Here is a 13,857-nt window from a genome sequence, read left to right as displayed (position 1 = left end):
GATGAGTCTTCCTGACTCCAGGTCTTGCACTCTATCCATTATGCCACCCAGCTGCCCAGTGAAGAAATTAGACTAGGGACAACCCCATTGGAAGTACCCTCTTTCATTCAATGAGAGATACTCAACTGCCTCCTATTCAATTTAGATTCTATCTGTACATCTGTGGGAGAAATCCCTTTTATTCTTTGAGAACAGTGGTCCAGGAAGAAGATAGAGATATGGTTTCTCGTTTCTGTAATGTTAACGTAGGCTATATTTAAAAATATTTTCTCTTTGTTTAAGATGTCTACAAATGTTACCTGAAATCTTGGGTTAGAGTCATGTTGGAAGGCATCGGGGACTATGTCAAGTTTGGACATCTTTTTCTCTGATGGCTTGGATTTAGATCAATGTTATATTAAATAAAACTGTTCTGGCAGACTGGTGCTTAAATGCAGAACATTATATTGACCTTAATTTAAAACAAAACAAAAGAAAACATTTAACATAGTTCAGGAAAACAACATAGTAGCTTACCAGCATCACAAGAGATAGGCCAGAAATACAGGTAGCTTACTTATAAGGCTCTGTATCTTGAGGTAGCAAGATGGAGGATTACCCTGAGAAAGCCTCTGTCCTAGGGCAAGACCAAGGAGGGCTGACTACCCCACTAAAATGAACAAAGGCCAGAGCATGGCTTTGGAATAAAGGCTTGGTTTAGGAACTAAAGCTGGAGAAAGCCAAAGAAGACAATCACCAGCATAAAAAAAAAATTATCTAGAGTTTCTCCAAAGAAGGAGAAAATAACTATCATTTCTATAAGCAGAGACTTAAAGGAAAAATAATTTTATAGTAATTTTTAAAAATAATTGGACTCCCTGAAAACCAAGATTTTTTAAAAAGCCTGGATATAATCATAAATTGATCAATAAACAATTATTAAGTACCTACTATGTTCCAAGCTAAGTGCTGGGAATATAAAAAGAGACAGAAGACAGTTTCTGCCTTCAAGGAGGTAACAATCTAATGGAGAAGACAATATGAAAACAAATGTATATATATATTTATTTTATACACACACACACACACACATATATATACATATACATCTTAACTACTCAGTACTGATGGAAGCCATATTAATTAGTGATAAGGACATAATCCTGGACAGATGGGCTGAACACTTCCATAATGTTTTTAACAGACCATCGTCAATCAGCACTAAAGCCAATAACCATTTACCTCAGGTTACCTCTCTAGACAAATTTCCAACTGAAGAAGTTTTGAATGCCATTAGGCTCCTCTCCTGCGGCAAAGCACCTGGTGCTGATTCTATTCCAGCTGAGATTTACACGGTAGGAGGGTCCATTGCTCATGCAAAAGCTAAATGAAATTTTCTGGGTTATATGGCAAGAGAAGGTTATCCCCCTACGAGTTCAAAGATGCCTCCGTGGTCCAGTTCTATAAAGATAAAAGGAACAGATTGTCCTGTGATAATCACAGGGGGAATCTAGCCAGCACCGTACAATCCCATACGTTGAACCACTGGTTATAGCAAATGGAAAAGTTCTGAATGCTGTGGATAAGTTCACTTACCTTGGCAGTATACTTTCCAGAGATGTGCACATTGACAATGAGATTGACACAAGCATTGCTGGAGATAGCCCAGTGTTTGGGAGGCTCTGAAGGAAAGTGTGGGAGAGAAGAGGTATTAGACTACTACCAAACTGAATATCTACAGAGCTGTTGTGCTGACCTCATTGTTGTATGTCTGTGAAACTTGGACAGTATACCAGGGCCATGCCAGGACACTGACTTGCTTCTATCTGAATTGTCGTAGGAAGATTCTGAAGATCACCTGGCAGGATAAAATACCAGACAGTGAGATCCTTTCTCAAACTAAACTGCCAAACGTTCAGTTTGCAGTTCAGTGCAGAGCGCAACTCTGATGGGCTGGCCATGTTGTTTGAATGCCAAATGTACTCTCACCGAAAAGACTATTTTATAGAGAACTCACACAGGCCAAGTGCTTACATGGTGGTCAGAAAAAGCAACACAAGGACACTCTCAAGAACTTTGGAATTGATTGTGTGACATGGGAGACACTGTCACAGGACCGTCCAACATCATCAGAGAAGGCATTGTACTCTATGAGTAAAGCAGAATTGAAGTAGTTCAAAAAGAAACTTGAGATGCACAGATTTAGAGAATCCACCCCAAATGTTCACATGGACTCTCTGTGCCTGACCTGTGGTAGAGCATTCTGAGATGGCATTGGTCTGATCAACCATAGTCAAACACACTGTAACTTAACTCTAACACAGTGATGTCATTCTGGTCCTCTTCGAGAATGAAGGACAACCAGCCCACCAATCACGTGCTAAGTGTTGGGTATACAAAAAAGAGGCAAAAGGCAGTCCCTGCCCTTAAGGAGCTTGTATTCTAACTTGGAGACAACATGCAAACAAATATATACAAAGCAAGCTATATATGCAGGGTAAATAGGAAATAATTAAAAGGGAGAAAACATTGGAATTATGAGGAGTAGGGAAAGGTTTCCTGTAGAAGGTGGGATTTTGTTATTGATGTTGTTTGTCCTTAGGACCATGACACCAGGAAGACAATACCATGATATGCAAATGAATTGGATTTAAGTGAGAGGGCTGTGCAAAGTCACCAGCCTCACTTTCTCCACTGACACCATCTGGGTCCAGTGGCAAGATATAGATCAGGACGACTAGAGGTGGCCCTGAATGCAGTAGGAGACCTTGGCCTTTTTAAGCAAGGTCTTTAACAAGTCCAAGTTTGACTGAGGCAATGCTCATGTACCGATTAAGGCTAGGTAAGAAATGAGGCAGAGAATGGCCTCTTTACCTAGTCAAAAAAAAAAATCAACCTGGGAAGGGAAGACCCTCAGGATTTCTGGCCAAAACAGAAGATTTTAGTTGAGACTTAATGGAAGCCAGGGAACTTAAGGGGTATTGAGAGAGTTCAATAAGAAAAAGAGTTTTTAGGGAGTGAAGGATAAAAGGAATACAGTGGCTAGATTATAAAGGAGGGAAAATGAACTTGCTAATTTGCATCTCATAACTGAAGTACATGAGAAGAAACACATAGGGAATGGGGACCAGATGAACCATATACCTATCTGAAGTGGACAAAGGAGGGTTGAACATATACACAAGCAGTTTGGTGTAGAAATACATTAAACTTAACAAGGAGACAAGGGCAGATAGGGGGAGTGGGTGGGTTAATAGCAGTGTGTTGGTAAATGTTTAACTACTGGCTTTCCAAGAGGAAAAAATGTACAGGATACACTTTTAAAGTTTAATCTGCATTATTAACATTTTCTTAGTCACTTTCTTGAGTCTAGACAATCAACAAAACAAATCAAGCCCAGATTTGTTGCATTTGCTGATTTCCAAGGTATAAATGCTCACACTGACAATTTAATAATTGCCTCTCATGAACCAGTTTCAGTTGGCTCCAGCACACCCCTGGAATAGGAAAGAATACTAGTCAGGGAATAGCTATAAGCAATCCTAATTTCCTAATCCTAAAGTGGGAGAATAAATGGTCAAAAAAGAAAAAGAAAAGTAAAAAGTAGAATCTAAGGTTGCCCCTTACACGATTGAAGAATGAATGAACAAATTATAGCATATAAATGTAACGGAATATTATTAGGCTGTAAGAATGATAAAAGAGAAAGACTTTTAGAGAAATCTGGATAGTGTGTTCTGATGAGGAGTGAAGTTAGCAGAACCTAACCAGAGAAAAATTTGTAAATGGACGAGATTGTAAACAAAAACAATTTAGAAATGCAATGTCCTGACGACCTGGGGTGAACCTATGATGTTACTCACCTCCTGACAGAGAGGTAATAGATACGTGCTGCAGAAAGATGCATATTTTTGGACATTGCCACAGTGTGGAATTGTTTTGCTTGCCTATGATTATTTGTTAAAGCTTATTTTCCCCCCTTTCTATCAGTTTTTGATGGGGTTTGGGATTACGGGAGTTGTCAGCAAAGGAGAATTAGCAATAGTGATACCAAAAAAAAAAGAGGGTAATTCAAATATCTTTAAAAATTCACAGAAGAGGGGCAGCTGGGTGGCATAGCGGACCGAGCTCTAGCCTTGGAGACAGGAGGACCTGAGTCCAAATCTGACCTCAGACACTTAACACTTACTAGCTGTGTGACCCTGGGCAAGTCATTTAACCCTGATTGCCTCACCCCCCCAAAAAAAATTCACAGAAGAGAGCAGAAGGCAGTTCAAAAGAAAACACATATAAGCAGGACAGTTTTGAAAGTAATGTGGAATTTATTATATACTTATTTTTTTTTAAAAGAAAGCATGTGACATGCAATGGCAATTCATGTTTTCATACACAATCCTCTAGGTATTTTAAGAATAACAAAGCTAATCTGTAGTCATATGAAAAAATGCTCTAATTACTATTGATTAGAGAAATGCAAATCAAAACATAAGATTGGCTAACATGACAAAACAGGAAAATGATAAATGGTAGAGAAGATGTGGGAAAATTGGAACACTAATGTATTGTTAGTAGAGTTGTGAACTGATCCAACCATTTTGGAGAGCAATTTGGAACTATGCACAAAGGGCTATAAAAGTCTGCATACTCTTTAATCCAGCAATATCACCTCTAGGTCTATATCCCAAAGAGATCATACATATGGGAAAAGGACCTACATGTACAAAAATATTTATAGCACCTCTTTTTATGGTGACAAAGAATTGGAAATTGAGGGGATGCACAACAGTTGGAGAATGAATCTAATGGAATACTATTGTGCTATAAGAAATGATGAGTAAGTGAACTTCAGAAAAACCTGGAAAGACATATGAACTGAAGTTGAGTGAAGTGAGCAGAACCAGGAGAACATTATACGCAGTAACAGCCACATTATGTAATGACTAGCTTTGATAGACTTATCTTTTTTTAGCAATGCGAGGATCTAAGACAACTCCAAAAGACTCATGATGGAAAATGCTATCCACATCCAGAAAAAGAACTATGGAGTCTGAATGCAGATGGAAACATATTATTTTCTCTTTCTCTTTCTCTTTTCTCTCTCTCTCTCTCTCTCTCTCTCTCTTCTCTCTCTCTTCTCTCTCTTTTGTTTCTTCTTTCTTGTGGTTTCTCCCATTGATTCTAATGTGAAAATAGGTTTAATATGAATGTATATGTTGAGCCTATATCAAATTACACACTGTCTTGAGATGGGGGAAGGAGAGAGATGGGGAGAAAATTTGGAACTCAAAATCTCATTGAAGTGAATGTTGGAAAACAAAAATAAATAAATTTATGAAAAAAGAATAGCAAAGCTATATCAAACATTTTTTTGAAGGCAGTGGGGAAGATCGACAGGGAGAGATCTAAGTAGATAGGGAGACAGGGAGAGATCAAAGATTCAAGAGAAGGGATTTAATGAAGTTGCCATCTGCAGGAGAAAAAGGAAGGAAATGAGATCAAGTATACAAGTGGCAAGGCTGGCCTTGGAAAGGAGAAGAGCTGCCTTGTGGTCAGAGAGCTGGGAAGGGAGGAGAGAATCGGGGATGATGTTAAGCGAGATGAAGAAAAGGTGAGAAGAGGCAAGTTATATCAAATGGCCTTAATTTGTTCAGTAAAGAAGAGGAATCCTCAGCTGAGAGAAAGAAGGTCAGAGGAAGTGTGGGAGGCTTGAGGAGAAAAGAGTAAGGTTTGGAAAGGCTTTTGTGGGGAGATAGGGAATCAATCTGGGAAGAATAAAAGGAATGGTAAATGGTCCAACGTACGGTATGGAAAAAGAAACGGTATAAGGCAGGGACGGTAAGGAAGTGCCAGATTGTGGGGGGTCTTGAATGTCAAGCTGACAATGTTAAACTTTACTTGGTAGGCCAAAGGTAACCACTGAAGAGTTCTGAGCAGGGGAATGGTATTACTTCATAAGTTATTACTGCTCAGTCATTTTTTAGCTATGTCTAACTCTTTATGACCTCACTTGGGGCTTTCTTGCAAAGATACTGTAGTGGTTTGTCATTTCCTTCTCCAGCTCATTTTACAGATAAGGAACTGAGACCAACAGGGTTAAGTGACTTGCCCAGGATTACATAGCTAGTGAGTGTCTGAGGCCAGATTGGAACTCAGGTCTTCCTGACCTGATCAATAATCTTGTTCTGCTGAACCTCAGCCTTGTATTACTCCCAGCAACTGTGCCTTCATTCCTACTCACACGGTATTGAATGAAACTAGAGAAAATCATGAAACCATGCTGACTAGGTCCACTACAAATTTATGTTACATAATCTAAACTAGGTCCTCATTGTGGCAATCTTTTACATCTCCCTGATTGACTCACTGTTCCACTCACGACAGTGGCTTTTCCAAACTTTTTTATCCCTCTTCAAATTTTCCATAGCTTCCCTTCCTCTCACCCGTTCAGCTGAGAACCTTGTGTCATATTTCACTAAGGCTATTGGCTGAGAGCTCCTTCTTCTCCCCTCCTCCTCATCTCACATCACTCAGATGCCTTCTGTGACTATGGCCCTTTCCCTCATCTTATGTGGGTAGCTGGCTCTTCTTGCCAATGCAAACATCTCTACATGCACAAATGATCTCATCCCATTTTCTTTAGCAGATTTTTTCACTATCATCCAACTTCCTCCCTTATCTTCAACTACTCTGTGTCTACTGGCTGCTTCTCTGCTGCCTACAAACATGCCCGTGTCTCCTCCATCCTCAGAAAAACCCTTATTTGATCTATCCATCTTCGTTAGCTATCATTCCCTTTTGTGGCTAAACTCCATGAGAAGGCCAAATCTAGAACTAATGCCTCCTTTTTCTTTCTTCTCACTCTGTTCTTAACTCTAACTACATTCTAACTTCCAAACTCATCATTCAAATGAAACTGCTCTTTCCAAAATTAGTAATGATCTCTTAACTGTCAAATCTAATGGCCTTTTTCTAAGTTCTCCTTCCTGACCTTTTTACAGGCTTTGAACTGTTGATCACCATCTTCTCTTTGATAGTTTCTTCTCTCTAGGTTTTTTTTTTTTAAACAGTACTTCAAACTGGTTTTCCTCCTACTTATTTGTCCACTCCTCAGTCTCCCTTGCAGTTCATCCAGGTCTGTCCTCCAGGGCTCTGTCTTGGGCCCTCTTCTCTTCTCCCTCTTGGGAGATCTTGGTGATATCATCAGCTCACATAGATCCAATTATTAACTCTAGGTTGGTGATTCTCAAATATCATTTCACCTTCCTATCTCCTAACCTCCAGACTCCCATCTCCAATTGCCTACATCCCATAGAATCTTCAACTCAGCATGTCCAAAGCTGAACTCATTCTCTTTTCCCCTAAACTTTCCTATTGCTGTTGAGGGGACCACCACCCTCCCCGGTACCCCAGGCTCACAATCGAGGTGTCATCCTTGACTCTCACTTTCTCTCAAATGTCAACTCCCATTGATTTTACTTTCATAACATCTTTTGTATACAGCCCCTTCTTTCCTCTGGCACTCCTACTCCCTGGTGCAGGCCCTCATTACCTCATGCCTGGACTGTGGCAATAGCCTGCTGGTTAGTCTTCCTGCTGCAAACTCTCTCTGTACCGGTATGCCCTCTACCTAGGTGCCAAAGTGATCTTTCTAAAGTGCAGGTCTGACCGTGCCACCCGCATACTCAATCAGCTCCGATGGGTCCCTCTGAACTCCGGGATCAGATACAAATCCTCTCTTTGCTGTTCAGAGTCCTTCATAGCTCGGCCCCCTCCTAAATTACAGTCTTCTTACACCTTACTTCCTCGTCCGCCTAATACTCTTCAATCCAGTGACATTGGTCTTCATCTTCCGTTCTGGGTATTTTTCCTGGCCATTGCTGCTCATGTCTGGAATTCTTTCCCTCCTCATCTCTGTCTGCTGGACTCCCTGGCTTCCTACAAGGCCCAGTTAAAGCCTCACCTTCTCCAGGAAGCTTTTCCAGACCCCCTTTAACGCTAGTACCGTCCTTCTTTTGATTATCTCCAATACATTCTCTACATATCTTGTTTCTATGTAATTGTATAGCTTGTATATAGTTCATTAGACTGTGAGCACGACAACAGGGATTTTTTTTTCTTTGTATTCTTGGTGCTGGGCACAGTATCTGGCACATAACAGATGCTTAATAAACGCTGTTAAACTGACTATCTCTTCTCAAGTGCCTCACAGCACACTGCTTTGACCTTTCGTTTATACTTATTAGCATGTCCGTTGAATCACAGCTATCTGTATGTGTTGTCCCAGCTTTAGATCATAAATTCCGTTGGAGCAGAATCTGTGCCTCATCTATTCTTGCATTCCCAGTCCCTGCACAGTCTCTTGCACAAAGCAGATTCTTAATAAATAACTGCTAAATTGAATTAGTCATTGTCAATAAGCTTTGGATCCCCACTGTGCCACTGTACTTGAGGTTTCATCTCTTTCACTAAGCTCTGCAGGTTGGCAGCTTCCTGCCAGGCCTCAGAGAGAACTGGGATTCTGTCAGGGTCATTCTTGTGAACTGGGAGGAACTGGATGTTGTTGGGTGTGGTTCCAGGACAGTGAACTCTGCTGAGGAGTGGAAAAGGGCTGGCAGGAGGCCATAGGACATTAGGCTACCTGGGGGGAGGGTCCTGGACTCAGTTTTCTGACAACAGGCAGTCTGTTCTCTTTTTCCTGCCTGGTTTCCCCCCTGCTGGCTTTCATTCCAGCTTCCCTGAGCTCTTTGATAACTCTACCTCTTTCATCAAACTTTTCAACTCACAAAAGAAATCAAAACTCCTGGCTCTACTGCTCCTTTCTCCAAAACTAAATTTTAGTGAGGTTTAGAAAGCCAAGAACAGACAATTTTCTAAGTCCCTCTCTTCCTAACCCTCTGGTACTAACTTCTCCTGACCTACATACTAAAAAGGCTATCTTATCTTCAGATCACCTTTATCAAGATTATTCCACAAAAGATGGTTTTGGACTTAGGATTTAACAACAACCTTTGTGGAACGGGGGAAATCAACCTTCTCTAGAAATATCCACACTCAGGCAAAAAAAAAAAGTTATACTTGGGAAAGCAAGGATTTTCTTGTGAGTTCAAAAAAAAGAGCTTTAAAATATATATATATATATATATATATATATATACATATTCCTTTTTTTGAAATTTCTGTTCCATGTTTTCATTCTTCCCTTCTTTACCATTCCTTCTTTAGTTCCTCTTCTATCTTTTCTTTCTTTCCTTCCCCCCTGTAGTTTCTCTTTGCCTCTTCCTGGATCATTTCCCATTTTTTTTTCTTTCATCTATTTTAAATTCTTATTGACTTGCTCCTTTCTCAGTTCCTTGGAATAATTGTCTGTTTCACTGTTCAGGTAGGAGACATTATGAATCACTACAGAGTTTCTAGTTTAGGAGTTAACAGGAGAGTTGACAATCTCAGGATTTGGAGACTGTGATTTTGATGAGAGGTGGATCTCTAGTCAAACTCACCTCTTAGCAGCCCAGTGATCTCTTTAGTCTCCCTCCCATTATTGCTTTTTATTATGTTGGCTCGTTTACTTATTACAATGATTCAGACTCATTGCCTTCTTTAAAAAAAAGTTTTGATGTTTTTTGTTTCTTATATATCACCATAGTATCCCATGTATTCTTCTCTCTCTCTTCCTCCCTGAAGGCCATCCCATATGACACATAGTGGGGTGTTTTTTTGAATAGAAAAAAAAATCAGCATAACATTGCTAAGTTGAGAGAGTCCAAAAACATGTATAATGAATAACACTTGTGGATCTCCTAACTCCATCAAAGGATGGGTTGGGGGATTGTCTTCTCACATCTCTTCTTTTGAGTCCCCTTCGATCTTTATAATCTCATTAACATCTACTTTTGGTTTGTTGGTTGTCATTCTTTCAATTTACATTGTTGTAGTCACTGTATATGTTGTTTCCTTGGCTCTGCTAACTTCATTCTCTATCAGATTATGTAGATCTTCCCATGATGTTCTATATTCCTTACATGCATCAATGTTTACAGTTTAGTAGTATTCATTACATTTATGTACCACAATTTGTTTCGTCATTCCCCAATCCATGGGTGTCTATTTTGTTTCCAATCCTCAGCTATCATAAAAAGTGCTGATATAAATATTTTGGAGTATATACTTTTCCTTGTCAGTGGCATCCTTGGGGTATAAGTCCAGTAACAGAGTCTCTGGTTCAAAGGGTATGGACATTTTAGTAACTTTATTTGCATAATTCCAAATTGCTTTCGAAAATAGTTGTACCATTTTACAGCTCCACCAACAGTCTATTAATGTGCCCATTTTTCCACGCTGATTGTTGCCATTTTTTGTCATTTTTGCCAATTTGCAGTGTATAAGGTGAAACCTCAGGGTTGTTTTGAATTTCTCTTATTGTTAGTGATTTGGAACAATTTTTTCATGTGGTTGTGAATATTTTGCAGTTCTTTTTGAGAACTGTCTGTTCATATACTTTGTCCATTATCTATTGGGGAACAGCTATTAGTCATATGTATGTGTACATGCACACACACAAGTGTCTATATGTATACACATATATAGTTTATATAACTTGGATACTAAATACTTATCCGAGAAATTTGATACAAAGATTTTTTTCCTCATTTAACTACTTCCTTTCTTATAAAAGATGCATTAATGTTGTCTATACAGAAGCTTTTCAGTTTCAAGTGATCAAAGTTATTTTATTTTTTGTGATTGCTTCTATCTCTTATTTGGTTAAGAATATATCTCTTACCCATATCTGTGACAGGTATATGATTTATTTTCTTTTTTTATAACGTAATATATATGGTCATAAATCCGTTTAGATTGTATTGTGGAGCGTGGTGTAAGGTGTTGGTCTAAGCCTAATTTCTGCCAGATTGCTTTCCTGTTTTCCTGGGTTTTCCACTTTGTCAAACACTAGGTTATTGAATTCTATTATTTTTGAATCTCTCTTGAATCTTTAGAACCTATTTCATTAATCTATTTTTTAACTAATACCATATGGTTTTGATGACTACTGCTTTATAATATACTTTGGGGTCTGGAAGGCTAATCCCCCTTTGTCCTTATTTCTTTTCATCATTTCCCTTGATATGCTAGATTTTTTGTTTCTCTAAATGAATTTTCTTATTATTTTATCAAACTTTATAGTATCATCTAGGTAATTTGATTGAAATTTTATTAAACACGTAAATTAATTTTGGTAGTAATGTGATTTGGTAGTATTGGTAGTATATAGTAAACTATATTGGTATGGCTTTGTCCTGAGCACTGAATATTCCTCCAACTATTTAGGTGGCTTTTAAAAAAACTCTTTAAGTAGTGCTTTTTAATTGAATCTATTTAGGTCTTTTATGTGCTAATCCCCAGATATTTTATGTGTTTTGCAATTATTTGGATTTTACTACTTATTATTGCTTCTTGGGATTTATTACTATTATTATATACAGATACTATTGATTTTTGAGAGTTTATTTTGTAGCCTGAAATTTTGCTAAAGCTATTGTCTCAATTCTTGCTGATTCGCTGGGGGTTTTCAAGTAACCTGTCATATCATCAGCAACAGGGATAATTTTATTTCCCCCTCACCTATTCCTTTAATTCCCTTCTCTTGTCTTACTGCTGCTGCTAACGTTTCTCATATCATATCAAATAATTGTGGGAAGAATGAGCACCCTTCCTTTACTCCTGTGTTCACTGGAAAAGGTTCTAGTGTATCCCATTGCATGTGACACTTGCTTTGGCTTTTTAAGATATTAAAAAACAGGTTTCTCTTTGCTTATATTTTTGTAGGATTTTTAACATAAGAATGTTGTAGTTTGTCAAAGGCTTTTTCTGCATTTATTGAAATGCTCATGTGGTTTGGGATATTTTGTTTTTTAATATAATTACGTTGATTGCATTCCTAATGTTGAACTATTCTTGCATTCCTGGTATAAATCTCACTTGATCAATTACTGTAATCTGTTTGATAGGATTTTGTTTAAAATTTTTGCATCAATGTTCATTAATGATATTGGCCTACAGTTTTCTTTCTATGTTTTATCTTTCCCTGGTTTAGGTATTAGGACTATATTTGTCTCATAAAAGGATTCCGGTAGGGTTCTTTCATTCTCAAATTTTGAGAAAAATTTGTCAAATCTGGGTACTAACTTCTTTAAAATTTTGTCAGATCCAGGGTTTGTTTGTTTGTTTTTTCTTTTTTCTTTGATAATTCCTTCAGAGCTAGATCTATTTCTTTTTCTGAGACTGAGTTGTTCAAGATCTTTTTCTGGTCTTCTGATACTTGGGGTATTTTATATTTTTGAAGGTATTCTATTTCTTTTGTATTCTTAGTTTTGTTAGCGTATAATTGTACATAATATGCTCAGGTTATTATTTTTATTTCTTTGTTTTGCTGTGATTTCACCTTGCTATTTTCTATTTTCTTGATTTGATTTTCTGCTCTCTTCTTTTTAATCAGATTAGCTAAGGATTTATCAATTTTATTAGTCTTTTTTAAAAAGGCTTTTAGTTTTACTTATCATTTCCATTCTTCTTTTATTTCTAATTTATCTATTTCCCCTCTAATTTTCAATATCTACTTTTCTGTGCTTATTTTACATTTATTTGTTGATTCTCTAATTTTTAAAAATGCACAGTTTATTACTCTTTATTTTTAAATTGCATGATTGTAAGGATATAATTTTTCCCTGAGGACTTTTTTTTTTTGCTTTTTGGAGAATCAATTGGAGTTAAGTGACTTGCTCAGGATCACACAGCTAGTAAGTCTTATGTGTCTGAGGCCGGATTTGAACTCAGGTCCTCCTGAATCCAGGGCCGGTGCTCTATCCACTGTGCCACCTAGCTGCCCCCCTAAGGACTTCTTTAGCTGCGCCTCAGAAATTGTTTCATCATTATAATTTTCTTTTACGTAGTTATTGTTTCTACGATTTATTTTTTAGCCCACTCATTACTTAAGATTTCATTGTTAAGTCTCCATTTGGGTCTGTATCCTTTGGTTGTGGTTCCTGAACCAATTTCTATTCTTATTGCATTATGGTCTATGAAGGATGTGTTGGTTATTTCTGCTCTTTTATATTTGTTTGTAATATCTCTGTACCCTATTACATAGTCAATTTTTGTAAAAGTTCCATGTGGTACAGAGAAAAGATGTGTATTCTTTGTTGTTGTTGAGTTGTTTCAGTTGCGTCTGACTCTTTGTGATTCCATTTGAAGTTTTCTTGGCAAAGATACTGGAATGGTTTATTATTTTCTCCTTAGCTTATTTTATATATAAGGAAACTAAGGCAAACAGGGTTAAGTGACTTTCCCAGGATCACATAGCTAGGAAATATCTGAGGCTAGATTTGAACTCAGGAAGAGTCGTCTTCCTGATTCCAAGCCTGGCACTCTTCACTCTGCCACATAGCTGCCCACAATCCAAGCATTAGTAGCTCCATTTTATAGATGAAGAGAAAGCAATTCACACACAGCTTACCAGCCTAGGTCTCTGCCCAGCTGACTTTTAGGTGGTCATAACTGACCCCAGCTGGATGCTGTGTTCTTCCTTCAGGTTTGGTGGAGTGCTGCATGGCTCCACTCACACAATGTCTTATCCTGGTGACCTGTGTCACTCCCTCTCTGCCTTAGTTCTTTGGCGTGGCACAGGTGTTCAGAGACTACTTTTCTTGGCACCAGCAACTCTAAGGTATGGGCAGTTTAGAGCTCTGCAGCATTGGTGCTTCTGGGTTATAGGTCCTGGCAGGCTTTTTGTTTCTGAAGGGCTGTGGCCAGTGCCCAGGGTCTGCTAGTGTGGCCTTACAGCGGGGAGTGTAGGAGGCTGAGGAGGAGTGCTGAGTGAGTTCA

The sequence above is a fragment of the Phascolarctos cinereus genome, unplaced genomic scaffold (assembly GCF_003287225.1).
Source record: "Phascolarctos cinereus isolate Bilbo 61053 unplaced genomic scaffold, phaCin_HiC Scaffold_726;HRSCAF=1367, whole genome shotgun sequence".
In the NCBI taxonomy this organism is placed as follows: Eukaryota; Metazoa; Chordata; class Mammalia; order Diprotodontia; family Phascolarctidae; genus Phascolarctos; species Phascolarctos cinereus.
Note: the sequence above shows the minus strand (reverse complement) of the source record.